This window comes from Rhinoderma darwinii, unplaced genomic scaffold (assembly GCF_050947455.1).
Source record: "Rhinoderma darwinii isolate aRhiDar2 unplaced genomic scaffold, aRhiDar2.hap1 Scaffold_4248, whole genome shotgun sequence".
In the NCBI taxonomy this organism is placed as follows: Eukaryota; Metazoa; Chordata; class Amphibia; order Anura; family Rhinodermatidae; genus Rhinoderma; species Rhinoderma darwinii.
This window is the reverse complement of record NW_027463788.1, coordinates 57,375-72,225: the sequence shown is the minus strand read 5'-3', so window position 1 is coordinate 72,225 and position 14,851 is coordinate 57,375.

Genomic DNA, 14,851 nt, shown 5'->3' with positions numbered 1-14,851 from the left:
TAGTCTCTAGTGTCCTGTCTGTGTCCGGGTAATGTACTGCTGGAGGAGCAGGTTCTGGGGTCTGGCCTGTGTCAGGTTATAGTTATACAGGTGGAGAAGCCTCTAGTGTCCTGTCTGTGTCCGGGTAATGTACTGCTGGAGGAGCAGGTTCTGGGGTCTCGTCTGTGTCAGGTTCTAGTTATACAGGTGGAGTAGTCTCTAGTGTCCTGTCTGTGTCCGGGTAATGTACTGCTGGAGGAGCAGGTTCTGGGGTCTGGCCTGTGCCAGGTTATAGTTATACAGGTGGAGTAGTCTCTAGTGTCCTGTCTGTGTCCGGGTAATGTACTGCTGGAGGAGCAGGTTCTGGGGTCTGGCCTGTGTCAGGTTATAGTTATACAGGTGGAGTAGTCTCTAGTGTCCTGTCTGTGTCCGGGTAATGTACTGCTGGAGGAGCAGGTTCTGGGGTCTGGCCTGTGTCAGGTTATAGTTATACAGGTGGAGAAGCCTCTAGTGTCCTGTCTGTGTCCGGGTAATGTACTGCTGGAGGAGCAGGTTCTGGGGTCTGGCCTGTGTCAGGTTATTGTTATACAGGTGGAGTAGTCTCTAGTGTCCTGTCTGTGTCCGGGTAATGTACTGCTGGAGGAGCAGGTTCTGGGGTCTGGCCTGTGTCAGGTTATAGTTATACAGGTAGAGTAGTCTCTAGTGTCCTGTCTGTGTCCGGGTAATGTACTGCTGGAGGAGCAGGTTCTGGGGTCTGGCCTGTGTCAGGTTATAGTTATACAGGTGGAGTAGTCTCTAGTGTCCTGTCTGTGTCCGGGTAATGTACTGCTGGAGGAGCAGGTTCTGGGGTCTGGCCTGTGTCAGGTTATAGTTATACAGGTGGAGAAGTCTCTAGTGTCCTGTCTGTGTCCGGGTAATGTACTGCTGGAGGAGCAGGTTCTGGGGTCTGGCCTGTGTTAGGTTATAGTTATACAGGTGGAGAAGTCTCTAGTGTCCTGTCTGTGTCCGGGTAATGTACTGCTGGAGGAGCAGGTTCTGGGGTCTGGCCTGTGTCAGGTTATAGTTATACAGGTGGAGTAGTCTCTAGTGTCCTGTCTGTGTCCGGGTAATGTACTGCTGGAGGAGCAGGTTCTGGGGTCTGGCCTGTGTCAGGTTATAGTTATACAGGTGGAGAAGTCTCTAGTGTCCTGTCTGTGTCCGGGTAATGTACTGCTGGAGGAGCAGGTTCTGGGGTCTGGCCTGTGTCAGGTTATAGTTATACAGGTGGAGAAGCCTCTAGTGTCCTGTCTGTGTCCGGGTAATGTACTGCTGGAGGAGCAGGTTCTGGGGTCTGGCCTGTGTCAGGTTATAGTTATACAGGTGGAGAAGCCTCTAGTGTCATGTCTGTGTCCGGGTAATGTACTGCTGGAGGAGCAGGTTCTGGGGTCTGGCCTGTGTCAGGTTATAGTTATACAGGTGGAGTAGTCTCTAGTGTCCTGCCTGTGTCCGGGTAATGTACTGCTGGAGGAGCAGGTTCTGGGGTCTGGCCTGTGTCAGGTTATAGTTATACAGGTGGAGTAGTCTCTAGTGTCCTGTCTGTGTCCGGGTAATGTACTGCTGGAGGAGCAGGTTCTGGGGTCTGGCCTGTGTCAGGTTATAGTTATACAGGTGGAGTAGTCTCTAGTGTCCTGTCTGTGTCCGGGTAATGTACTGCTGGAGGAGCAGGTTCTGGGGTCTGGCCTGTGTCAGGTTATAGTTATACAGGTGGAGAAGTCTCTAGTGTCCTGTCTGTGTCCGGGTAATGTACTGCTGGAGGAGCAGGTTCTGGGGTCTGGCCTGTGTCAGGTTATAGTTATACAGGTGGAGAAGTCTCTAGTGTCCTGTCTGTGTCCGGGTAATGTACTGCTGGAGGAGCAGGTTCTGGGGTCTGGCCTGTGTCAGGTTATAGTTATACAGGTGGAGAAGCCTCTAGTGTCCTGTCTGTGTCCGGGTAATGTACTGCTGGAGGAGCAGGTTCTGGGGTCTGGCCTGTGTCAGGTTATAGTTATACAGGTGGAGTAGTCTCTAGTGTCCTGTCTGTGTCCGGGTAATGTACTGCTGGAGGAGCAGGTTCTGGGGTCTGGCCTGTGTCAGGTTATAGTTATACAGGTGGAGTAGTCTCTAGATTCCTGTCTGTGTCCGGGTAATGTACTGCTGGAGGAGCAGGTTCTGGGGTCTGGCCTGTGTCAGGTTATAGTTATACAGGTGGAGAAGTCTCTAGTGTCCTGTCTGTGTCCGGGTAATGTACTGCTGGAGGAGCAGGTTCTGGGGTCTGGCCTGTGTCAGGTTATAGTTATACAGGTGGAGTAGTCTCTAGTGTCCTGTCTGTGTCCGGGTAATGTACTGCTGGAGGAGCAGGTTCTGGGGTCTGGCCTGTGTCAGGTTATAGTTATACAGGTGGAGAAGTCTCTAGTGTCCTGTCTGTGTCCGGGTAATGTACTGCTGGAGGAGCAGGTTCTGGGGTCTGGCCTGTGTCAGGTTATAGTTATACAGGTGGAGAAGTCTCTAGTGTCCTGTCTGTGTCCGGGTAATGTACTGCTGGAGGAGCAGGTTCTGGGGTCTGGCCTGTGTCAGGTTATAGTTATACAGGTGGAGAAGTCTCTAGTGTCCTGTCTGTGTCCGGGTAATGTACTGCTGGAGGAGCAGGTTCTGGGGTCTGGCCTGTGTCAGGTTATAGTTATACAGGTGGAGAAGTCTCTAGTGTCCTGTCTGTGTCCGGGTAATGTACTGCTGGAGGAGCAGGTTCTGGGGTCTGGCCTGTGTCAGGTTATAGTTATACAGGTGGAGTAGTCTCTAGTGTCCTGTCTGTGTCCGGGTAATGTACTGCTGGAGGAGCAGGTTCTGGGGTCTGGCCTGTGTCAGGTTATAGTTATACAGGTGGAGTAGTCTCTAGTGTCCTGTCTGTCCGGGTAATGTACTGCTGGAGGAGCAGGTTCTGGGGTCTGGCCTGTGTCAGGTTATAGTTATACAGGTGGAGAAGTCTCTAGTGTCCTGTCTGTGTCCGGGTAATGTACTGCTGGAGGAGCAGGTTCTGGGGTCTGGCCTGTGTCAGGTTATAGTTATACAGGTGGAGTAGTCTCTAGTGTCCTGTCTGTGTCCGGGTAATGTACTGCTGGAGGAGCAGGTTCTGGGGTCTGGCCTGTGTCAGGTTATAGTTATACAGGTGGAGAAGTCTCTAGTGTCCTGTCTGTGTCCGGGTAATGTACTGCTGGAGGAGCAGGTTCTGGGGTCTGGCCTGTGTCAGGTTATAGTTATACAGGTGGAGTAGTCTCTAGTGTCCTGTCTGTGTCCGGGTAATGTACTGCTGGAGGAGCAGGTTCTGGGGTCTGGCCTGTGTCAGGTTATTGTTATACAGGTGGAGTAGTCTCTAGTGTCCTGTCTGTGTCCGGGTAATGTACTGCTGGAGGAGCAGGTTCTGGGGTCTGGCCTGTGTCAGGTTATAGTTATACAGGTGGAGTAGTCTCTAGTGTCCTGTCTGTGTCCGGGTAATGTACTGCTGGAGGAGCAGGTTCTGGGGTCTGGCCTGTGTCAGGTTATAGTTATACAGGTGGAGTAGTCTCTAGTGTCCTGTCTGTGTCCGGGTAATGTACTGCTGGAGGAGCAGGTTCTGGGGTCTGGCCTGTGTCAGGTTATAGTTATACAGGTGGAGAAGTCTCTAGTGTCCTGTCTGTGTCCGGGTAATGTACTGCTGGAGGAGCAGGTTCTGGGGTCTGGCCTGTGTCAGGTTATAGTTATACAGGTGGAGAAGTCTCTAGTGTCCTGTCTGTGTCCGGGTAATGTACTGCTGGAGGAGCAGGTTCTGGGGTCTGGCCTGTGTCAGGTTATAGTTATACAGGTGGAGTAGTCTCTAGTGTCCTGTCTGTGTCCGGGTAATGTACTGCTGGAGGAGCAGGTTCTGGGGTCTGGCCTGTGTCAGGTTATAGTTATACAGGTGGAGTAGTCTCTAGTGTCCTGTCTGTGTCCGGGTAATGTACTGCTGGAGGAGCAGGTTCTGGGGTCTGGCCTGTGTCAGGTTATAGTTATACAGGTGGAGTAGTCTCTAGTGTCCTGTCTGTGTCCGGGTAATGTACTGCTGGAGGAGCAGGTTCTGGGGTCTGGCCTGTGTCAGGTTATAGTTATACAGGTGGAGAAGTCTCTAGTGTCCTGTCTGTGTCCGGGTAATGTACTGCTGGAGGAGCAGGTTCTGGGGTCTGGCCTGTGTCAGGTTATAGTTATACAGGTGGAGTAGTCTCTAGTGTCCTGTCTGTGTCCGGGTAATGTACTGCTGGAGGAGCAGGTTCTGGGGTCTGGCCTGTGTCAGGTTATTGTTATACAGGTGGAGTAGTCTCTAGTGTCCTGTCTGTGTCCGGGTAATGTACTGCTGGAGGAGCAGGTTCTGGGGTCTGGCCTGTGTCAGGTTATAGTTATACAGGTGGAGTAGTCTCTAGTGTCCTGTCTGTGTCCGGGTAATGTACTGCTGGAGGAGCAGGTTCTGGGGTCTGGCCTGTGTCAGGTTATAGTTATACAGGTGGAGTAGTCTCTAGTGTCCTGTCTGTGTCCGGGTAATGTACTGCTGGAGGAGCAGGTTCTGGGGTCTGGCCTGTGTCAGGTTATAGTTATACAGGTGGAGAAGTCTCTAGTGTCCTGTCTGTGTCCGGGTAATGTACTGCTGGAGGAGCAGGTTCTGGGGTCTGGCCTGTGTCAGGTTATAGTTATACAGGTGGAGAAGTCTCTAGTGTCCTGTCTGTGTCCGGGTAATGTACTGCTGGAGGAGCAGGTTCTGGGGTCTGGCCTGTGTCAGGTTATAGTTATACAGGTGGAGTAGTCTCTAGTGTCCTGTCTGTGTCCGGGTAATGTACTGCTGGAGGAGCAGGTTCTGGGGTCTGGCCTGTGTCAGGTTATAGTTATACAGGTGGAGTAGTCTCTAGTGTCCTGTCTGTGTCCGGGTAATGTACTGCTGGAGGAGCAGGTTCTGGGGTCTGGCCTGTGTCAGGTTATAGTTATACAGGTGGAGTAGTCTCTAGTGTCCTGTCTGTGTCCGGGTAATGTACTGCTGGAGGAGCAGGTTCTGGGGTCTGGCCTGTGTCAGGTTATAGTTATACAGGTGGAGAAGCCTCTAGTGTCCTGTCTGTGTCCGGGTAATGTACTGCTGGAGGAGCAGGTTCTGGGGTCTGGCCTGTGTCAGGTTATTGTTATACAGGTGGAGTAGTCTCTAGTGTCCTGTCTGTGTCCGGGTAATGTACTGCTGGAGGAGCAGGTTCTGGGGTCTGGCCTGTGTCAGGTTATAGTTATACAGGTGGAGAAGCCTCTAGTGTCCTGTCTGTGTCCGGGTAATGTACTGCTGGAGGAGCAGGTTCTGGGGTCTGGCCTGTGTCAGGTTATAGTTATACAGGTGGAGAAGTCTCTAGTGTCCTGTCTGTGTCCGGGTAATGTACTGCTGGAGGAGCAGGTTCTGGGGTCTGGCCTGTGTCAGGTTATAGTTATACAGGTGGAGAAGTCTCTAGTGTCCTGTCTGTGTCCGGGTAATGTACTGCTGGAGGAGCAGGTTCTGGGGTCTGGCCTGTGTCAGGTTATTGTTATACAGGTGGAGTAGTCTCTAGTGTCCTGTCTGTGTCCGGGTAATGTACTGCTGGAGGAGCAGGTTCTGGGGTCTGGCCTGTGTCAGGTTATAGTTATACAGGTGGAGTAGTCTCTAGTGTCCTGTCTGTGTCCGGGTAATGTACTGCTGGAGGAGCAGGTTCTGGGGTCTGGCCTGTGTCAGGTTATAGTTATACAGGTGGAGTAGTCTCTAGTGTCCTGTCTGTGTCCGGGTAATGTACTGCTGGAGGAGCAGGTTCTGGGGTCTGGCCTGTGTCAGGTTATAGTTATACAGGTGGAGTAGTCTCTAGTGTCCTGTCTGTGTCCGGGTAATGTACTGCTGGAGGAGCAGGTTCTGGGGTCTGGCCTGTGTCAGGTTATAGTTATACAGGTGGAGTAGTCTCTAGTGTCCTGTCTGTGTCCGGGTAATGTACTGCTGGAGGAGCAGGTTCTGGGGTCTGGCCTGTGTCAGGTTATAGTTATACAGGTGGAGAAGTCTCTAGTGTCCTGTCTGTGTCCGGGTAATGTACTGCTGGAGGAGCAGGTTCTGGGGTCTGGCCTGTGTCAGGTTATAGTTATACAGGTGGAGTAGTCTCTAGTGTCCTGTCTGTGTCCGGGTAATGTACTGCTGGAGGAGCAGGTTCTGGGGTCTGGCCTGTGTCAGGTTATTGTTATACAGGTGGAGAAGTCTCTAGTGTCCTGTCTGTGTCCGGGTAATGTACTGCTGGAGGAGCAGGTTCTGGGGTCTGGCCTGTGTCAGGTTATAGTTATACAGGTGGAGAAGTCTCTAGTGTCCTGTCTGTGTCCGGGTAATGTACTGCTGGAGGAGCAGGTTCTGGGGTCTGGCCTGTGTCAGGTTATAGTTATACAGGTGGAGTAGTCTCTAGTGTCCTGTCTGTGTCCGGGTAATGTACTGCTGGAGGAGCAGGTTCTGGGGTCTGGCCTGTGTCAGGTTATAGTTATACAGGTGGAGAAGTCTCTAGTGTCCTGTCTGTGTCCGGGTAATGTACTGCTGGAGGAGCAGGTTCTGGGGTCTGGCCTGTGTCAGGTTATAGTTATACAGGTGGAGTAGCCTCTAGTGTCCTGTCTGTGTCCGGGTAATGTACTGCTGGAGGAGCAGGTTCTGGGGTCTGGCCTGTGCCAGGTTATAGTTATACAGGTGGAGAAGCCTCTAGTGTCCTGTCTGTGTCCGGGTAATGTACTGCTGGAGGAGCAGGTTCTGGGGTCTGTCCTGTGTCAGGTTATAGTTATACAGGTGGAGTAGTCTCTAGTGTCCTGTCTGTGTCCGGGTAATGTACTGCTGGAGGAGCAGGTTCTGGGGTCTGGCCTGTGTCAGGTTATAGTTATACAGGTGGAGAAGTCTCTAGTGTCCTGTCTGTGTCCGGGTAATGTACTGCTGGAGGAGCAGGTTCTGGGGTCTGGCCTGTGTCAGGTTATAGTTATACAGGTGGAGTAGTCTCTAGTGTCCTGTCTGTGTCCGGGTAATGTACTGCTGGAGGAGCAGGTTCTGGGGTCTGGCCTGTGTCAGGTTATAGTTATACAGGTGGAGTAGCCTCTAGTGTCCTGTCTGTGTCCGGGTAATGTACTGCTGGAGGAGCAGGTTCTGGGGTCTGGCCTGTGTCAGGTTATAGTTATACAGGTGGAGTAGCCTCTAGTGTCCTGTCTGTGTCCGGGTAATGTACTGCTGGAGGAGCAGGTTCTGGGGTCTGGCCTGTGTCAGGTTATAGTTATACAGGTGGAGTAGTCTCTAGTGTCCTGTCTGTGTCCGGGTAATGTACTGCTGGAGGAGCAGGTTCTGGGGTCTGGCCTGTGTCAGGTTATAGTTATACAGGTGGAGTAGTCTCTAGTGTCCTGTCTGTGTCCGGGTAATGTACTGCTGGAGGAGCAGGTTCTGGGGTCTGGCCTGTGTCAGGTTATAGTTATACAGGTGGAGTAGTCTCTAGTGTCCTGTCTGTGTCCGGGTAATGTACTGCTGGAGGAGCAGGTTCTGGGGTCTGGCCTGTGTCAGGTTATAGTTATACAGGTGGAGAAGTCTCTAGTGTCCTGTCTGTGTCCGGGTAATGTACTGCTGGAGGAGCAGGTTCTGGGGTCTGGTCTGTGTCAGGTTATAGTTATACAGGTGGAGTAGTCTCTAGTGTCCTGTCTGTGTCCGGGTAATGTACTGCTGGAGGAGCAGGTTCTGGGGTCTGGCCTGTGTCAGGTTATAGTTATACAGGTGGAGTAGTCTCTAGTGTCCTGTCTGTGTCCGGGTAATGTACTGCTGGAGGAGCAGGTTCTGGGGTCTGGCCTGTGTCAGGTTATTGTTATACAGGTGGAGAAGCCTCTAGTGTCCTGTCTGTGTCCGGGTAATGTACTGCTGGAGGAGCAGGTTCTGGGGTCTGGCCTGTGTCAGGCTATAGTTATACAGGTGGAGAAGCCTCTAGTGTCCTGTCTGTGTCCGGGTAATGTACTGCTGGAGGAGCAGGTTCTGGGGTCTGGCCTGTGTCAGGTTATTGTTATACAGGTGGAGTAGTCTCTAGTGTCCTGTCTGTGTCCGGGTAATGTACTGCTGGAGGAGCAGGTTCTGGGGTCTGGCCTGTGTCAGGTTATTGTTATACAGGTGGAGTAGTCTCTAGTGTCCTGTCTATGTCCGGGTAATGTACTGCTGGAGGAGCAGGTTCTGAGGTCTGGCCTGTGTCAGGTTATAGTTATACAGGTGGAGTAGTCTCTAGTGTCCTGTCTGTGTCCGGGTAATGTACTGCTGGAGGAGCAGGTTCTGGGGTCTGGCCTGTGTCAGGTTATAGTTATACAGGTGGAGAAGTCTCTAGTGTCCTGTCTGTGTCCGGGTAATGTACTGCTGGAGGAGCAGGTTCTGGGGTCTGGCCTGTGTCAGGTTATAGTTATTCAGGTGGAGAAGTCTCTAGTGTCCTGTCTGTGTCCGGGTAATGTACTGCTGGAGGAGCAGGTTCTGGGGTCTGGCCTGTGTCAGGTTATAGTTATACAGGTGGAGAAGTCTCTAGTGTCCTGTCTGTGTCCGGGTAATGTACTGCTGGAGGAGCAGGTTCTGGGGTCTGGCCTGTGTCAGGTTATAGTTATACAGGTGGAGTAGTCTCTAGTGTCCTGTCTGTGTCCGGGTAATGTACTGCTGGAGGAGCAGGTTCTGGGGTCTGGCCTGTGTCAGGTTATAGTTATACAGGTGGAGTAGTCTCTAGTGTCCCGTCTGTGTCCGGGTAATGTACTGCTGGAGGAGCAGGTTCTGGGGTCTGGCCTGTGTCAGGTTATAGTTATACAGGTGGAGTAGTCTCTAGTGTCCTGTCTGTGTCCGGGTAATGTACTGCTGGAGGAGCAGGTTCTGGGGTCTGGCCTGTGTCAGGTTATAGTTATACAGGTGGAGTAGTCTCTAGTGTCCTGTCTGTGTCCGGGTAATGTACTGCTGGAGGAGCAGGTTCTGGGGTCTGGCCTGTGTCAGGTTATAGTTATACAGGTGGAGTAGTCTCTAGTGTCCTGTCTGTGTCCGGGTAATGTACTGCTGGAGGAGCAGGTTCTGGGGTCTGGCCTGTGTCAGGTTATAGTTATACAGGTGGAGAAGTCTCTAGTGTCCTGTCTGTGTCCGGGTAATGTACTGCTGGAGGAGCAGGTTCTGGGGTCTGGCCTGTGTCAGGTTATAGTTATACAGGTGGAGTAGTCTCTAGTGTCCTGTCTGTATCCGGGTAATGTACTGCTGGAGGAGCAGGTTCTGGGGTCTGGCCTGTGTCAGGTTATAGTTATACAGGTGGAGTAGTCTCTAGTGTCCTGTCTGTGTCCGGGTAATGTACTGCTGGAAGAGCAGGTTCTGGGGTCTGGCCTGTGTCAGGTTATAGTTATACAGGTGGAGTAGTCTCTAGTGTCCTGTCTGTGTCCGGGTAATGTACTGCTGGAAGAGCAGGTTCTGGGGTCTGGCCTGTGTCAGGTTATAGTTATACAGGTGGAGTAGTCTCTAGTGTCCTGTCTGTGTCCGGGTAATGTACTGCTGGAGGAGCAGGTTCTGGGGTCTGGCCTGTGTCAGGTTATTGTTATACAGGTGGAGAAGCCTCTAGTGTCCTGTCTGTGTCCGGGTAATGTACTGCTGGAGGAGCAGGTTCTGGGGTCTGGCCTGTGTCAGGTTATAGTTATACAGGTGGAGTAGTCTCTAGTGTCCTGTCTGTGTCCGGGTAATGTACTGCTGGAGGAGCAGGTTCTGGGGTCTGGCCTGTGTCAGGTTATAGTTATACAGGTGGAGTAGTCTCTAGTGTCCTGTCTGTGTCCGGGTAATGTACTGCTGGAGGAGCAGGTTCTGGGGTCTGGCCTGTGTCAGGTTATAGTTATACAGGTGGAGTAGTCTCTAGTGTCCTGTCTGTGTCCGGGTAATGTACTGCTGGAGGAGCAGGTTCTGGGGTCTGGCCTGTCAGGTTATAGTTATACAGGTGGAGTAGTCTCTAGTGTCCTGTCTGTGTCCGGGTAATGTACTGCTGGAGGAGCAGGTTCTGGGGTCTGGCCTGTGTCAGGTTATAGTTATACAGGTGGAGAAGTCTCTAGTGTCCTGTCTGTGTCCGGGTAATGTACTGCTGGAGGAGCAGGTTCTGGGGTCTGGCCTGTGTCAGGTTATAGTTATACAGGTGGAGTAGTCTCTAGTGTCCTGTCTGTGTCCGGGTAATGTACTGCTGGAGGAGCAGGTTCTGGGGTCTGGCCTGTGTCAGTTATACAGGTGGAGTAGTCTCTAGTGTCCTGTCTGTGTCCGGGTAATGTACTGCTGGAGGAGCAGGTTCTGGGGTCTGGCCTGTGTCAGGTTATAGTTATACAGGTGGAGTAGTCTCTAGTGTCCTGTCTGTGTCCGGGTAATGTACTGCTGGAGGAGCAGGTTCTGGGGTCTGGCCTGTGTCAGGTTATAGTTATACAGGTGGAGAAGTCTCTAGTGTCCTGTCTGTGTCCGGGTAATGTACTGCTGGAGGAGCAGGTTCTGGGGTCTGGCCTGTGTCAGGTTATAGTTATACAGGTGGAGTAGTCTCTAGTGTCCTGTCTGTGTCCGGGTAATGTACTGCTGGAGGAGCAGGTTCTGGGGTCTGGCCTGTGTCAGGTTATAGTTATACAGGTGGAGTAGTCTCTAGTGTCCTGTCTGTGTCCGGGTAATGTACTGCTGGAGGAGCAGGTTCTGGGGTCTGGCCTGTGTCAGGTTATTGTTATACAGGTGGAGAAGCCTCTAGTGTCCTGTCTGTGTCCGGGTAATGTACTGCTGGAGGAGCAGGTTCTGGGGTCTGGCCTGTGTCAGGTTATAGTTATACAGGTGGAGTAGTCTCTAGTGTCCTGCCTGTGTCCGGGTAATGTACTGCTGGAGGAGCAGGTTCTGAGTTCTGGCCTGTGTCAGGTTATAGTTATACAGGTGGAGAAGTCTCTAGTGTCCTGTCTGTGTCCGGGTAATGTACTGCTGGAGGAGCAGGTTCTGGGGTCTGGCCTGTGTCCGGTTATAGTTATACAGGTGGAGTAGTCTCTAGTGTCCTGTCTGTGTCCGGGTAATGTACTGCTGGAGGAGCAGGTTCTGGGGTCTGGCCTGTGCCAGGTTATAGTTATACAGGTGGAGTAGTCTCTAGTGTCCTGTCTGTGTCCGGGTAATGTACTGCTGGAGGAGCAGGTTCTGGGGTGTGCCAGGTTATAGTTATACAGGTGGAGTAGTCTCTAGTGTCCTGTCTGTGTCCGGGTAATGTACTGCTGGAGGAGCAGGTTCTGGGGTCTGGCCTGTGTCAGGTTATAGTTATACAGGTGGAGAAGTCTCTAGTGTCCTGTCTGTGTCCGGGTAATGTACTGCTGGAGGAGCAGGTTCTGGGGTCTGGCCTGTGTCAGGTTATAGTTATACAGGTGGAGTAGTCTCTAGTGTCCTGTCTGTATCCGGGTAATGTACTGCTGGAGGAGCAGGTTCTGGGGTCTGGCCTGTGTCAGGTTATAGTTATACAGGTGGAGTAGTCTCTAGTGTCCTGTCTGTGTCCGGGTAATGTACTGCTGGAGGAGCAGGTTCTGGGGTCTGGCCTGTGTCAGGTTATAGTTATACAGGTGGAGAAGTCTCTAGTGTCCTGTCTGTGTCCGGGTAATGTACTGCTGGAGGAGCAGGTTCTGGGGTCTGGCCTGTGTCAGGTTATAGTTATACAGGTGGAGAAGTCTCTAGTGTCCTGTCTGTGTCCGGGTAATGTACTGCTGGAGGAGCAGGTTCTGGGGTCTGGCCTGTGTCAGGTTATAGTTATACAGGTGGAGTAGTCTCTAGTGTCCTGTCTGTGTCCGGGTAATGTACTGCTGGAAGAGCAGGTTCTGGGGTCTGGCCTGTGTCAGGTTATAGTTATACAGGTGGAGTAGTCTCTAGTGTCCTGTCTGTGTCCGGGTAATGTACTGCTGGAGGAGCAGGTTCTGGGGTCTGGCCTGTGTCAGGTTATTGTTATACAGGTGGAGAAGCCTCTAGTGTCCTGTCTGTGTCCGGGTAATGTACTGCTGGAGGAGCAGGTTCTGGGGTCTGGCCTGTGTCAGGTTATTGTTATACAGGTGGAGTAGTCTCTAGTGTCCTGTCTGTGTCCGGGTAATGTACTGCTGGAGGAGCAGGTTCTGGGGTCTGGCCTGTGTCAGGTTATAGTTATACAGGTGGAGTAGTCTCTAGTGTCCTGTCTGTGTCCGGGTAATGTACTGCTGGAGGAGCAGGTTCTGGGGTCTGGCCTGTGTCAGGTTATAGTTATACAGGTGGAGTAGTCTCTAGTGTCCTGTCTGTGTCCGGGTAATGTACTGCTGGAGGAGCAGGTTCTGGGGTCTGGCCTGTGTCAGGTTATAGTTATACAGGTGGAGAAGCCTCTAGTGTCCTGTCTGTGTCCGGGTAATGTACTGCTGGAGGAGCAGGTTCTGGGGTCTGGCCTGTGTCAGGTTATAGTTATACAGGTGGAGTAGTCTCTAGTGTCCTGTCTGTGTCCGGGTAATGTACTGCTGGAGGAGCAGGTTCTGGGGTCTGGCCTGTGTCAGGTTATAGTTATACAGGTGGAGAAGCCTCTAGTGTCCTGTCTGTGTCCGGGTAATGTACTGCTGGAGGAGCAGGTTCTGGGGTCTGGCCTGTGTCAGGTTATAGTTATACAGGTGGAGAAGTCTCTAGTGTCCTGTCTGTGTCCGGGTAATGTACTGCTGGAGGAGCAGGTTCTGGGGTCTGGCCTGTGCCAGGTTATAGTTATACAGGTGGAGTAGTCTCTAGTGTCCTGTCTGTGTCCGGGTAATGTACTGCTGGAGGAGCAGGTTCTGGGGTCTGGCCTGTGTCAGGTTATAGTTATACAGGTGGAGAAGTCTCTAGTGTCCTGTCTGTGTCCGTGTAATGTACTGCTGGAGGAGCAGGTTCTGGGGTCTCGCCTGTGTCAGGTTATAGTTATACAGGTGGAGTAGTCTCTAGTGTCCTGTCTGTGTCCGGGTAATGTACTGCTGGAGGAGCAGGTTCTGGGGTCTGGCCTGTGCCAGGTTATAGTTATACAGGTGGAGTAGTCTCTAGTGTCCTGTCTGTGTCCGGGTAATGTACTGCTGGAGGAGCAGGTTCTGGGGTCTGGCCTGTGTCAGGTTATAGTTATACAGGTGGAGAAGTCTCTAGTGTCCTGTCTGTGTCCGTGTAATGTACTGCTGGAGGAGCAGGTTCTGGGGTCTGGCCTGTGTCAGGTTATTGTTATACAGGTGGAGTAGTCTCTAGTGTCCTGTCTGTGTCCGGGTAATGTACTGCTGGAGGAGCAGGTTCTGGGGTCTCGCCTGTGTCAGGTTATAGTTATACAGGTGGAGTAGTCTCTAGTGTCCTGTCTGTGTCCGGGTAATGTACTGCTGGAGGAGCAGGTTCTGGGGTCTGGCCTGTGTCAGGTTATTGTTATACAGGTGGAGTAGTCTCTAGTGTCCTGTCTGTGTCCGGGTAATGTACTGCTGGAGGAGCAGGTTCTGGGGTCTGGCCTGTGTCAGGTTATAGTTATACAGGTGGAGTAGTCTCTAGTGTCCTGTCTGTGTCCGGGTAATGTACTGCTGGAGGAGCAGGTTCTGGGGTCTGGCCTGTGTCAGGTTATAGTTATACAGGTGGAGTAGTCTCTAGTGTCCTGTCTGTGTCCGGGTAATGTACTGCTGGAGGAGCAGGTTCTGGGGTCTGGCCTGTGTCAGGTTATAGTTATACAGGTGGAGTAGTCTCTAGTGTCCTGTCTGTGTCCGGGTAATGTACTGCTGGAGGAGCAGGTTCTGGGGTCTGGCCTGTGTCAGGTTATAGTTATACAGGTGGAGTAGTCTCTAGTGTCCTGTCTGTGTCCGGGTAATGTACTGCTGGAGGAGCAGGTTCTGGGGTCTGGCCTGTGTCAGGTTATAGTTATACAGGTGGAGAAGTCTCTAGTGTCCTGTCTGTGTCCGGGTAATGTACTGCTGGAGGAGCAGGTTCTGGGGTCTGGCCTGTGTCAGGTTATAGTTATACAGGTGGAGTAGTCTCTAGTGTCCTGTCTATGTCCGGGTAATGTACTGCTGGAGGAGCAGGTTCTGGGGTCTGGCCTTTGTCAGGTTATAGTTATACAGGTGGAGTAGTCTCTAGTGTCCTGTCTGTGTCCGGGTAATGTACTGCTGGAGGAGCAGGTTCTGGGGTCTGGCCTGTGTCAGGTTATAGTTATACAGGTGGAGTAGTCTCTAGTGTCCTGTCTGTGTCCGGGTAATGTACTGCTGGAGGAGCAGGTTCTGGGGTCTGGCCTGTGTCAGGTTATAGTTATACAGGTGGAGTAGTCTCTAGTGTCCTGTCTGTGTCCGGGTAATGTACTGCTGGAGGAGCAGGTTCTGGGGTCTGGCCTGTGTCAGGTTATAGTTATACAGGTGGAGTAGTCTCTAGTGTCCTGTCTGTGTCCGGGTAATGTACTGCTGGAGGAGCAGGTTCTGGGGTCTGGCCTGTGTCAGGTTATTGTTATACAGGTGGAGAAGCCTCTAGTGTCCTGTCTGTGTCCGGGTAATGTACTGCTGGAGGAGCAGGTTCTGGGGTCTGGCCTGTGTCAGGTTATAGTTATACAGGTGGAGAAGCCTCTAGTGTCCTGTCTGTGTCCGGGTACTGTACTGCTGGAGGAGCAGGTTCTGGGGTCTGGCCTGTGTCAGGTTATAGTTATACAGGTGGAGTAGTCTCTAGTGTCCTGTCTGTGTCCGGGTAATGTACTGCTGGAGGAGCAGGTTCTGGGGTCTGGCCTGTGTCAGGTTATAGTTATACAGGTGGAGTAGTCTCTAGTGTCCTGTCTGTGTCCGGGTAATGTACTGCTGGAGGAGCAGGTTCTGGGGTCTGGCCTGTGTCAGGTTATAGTTA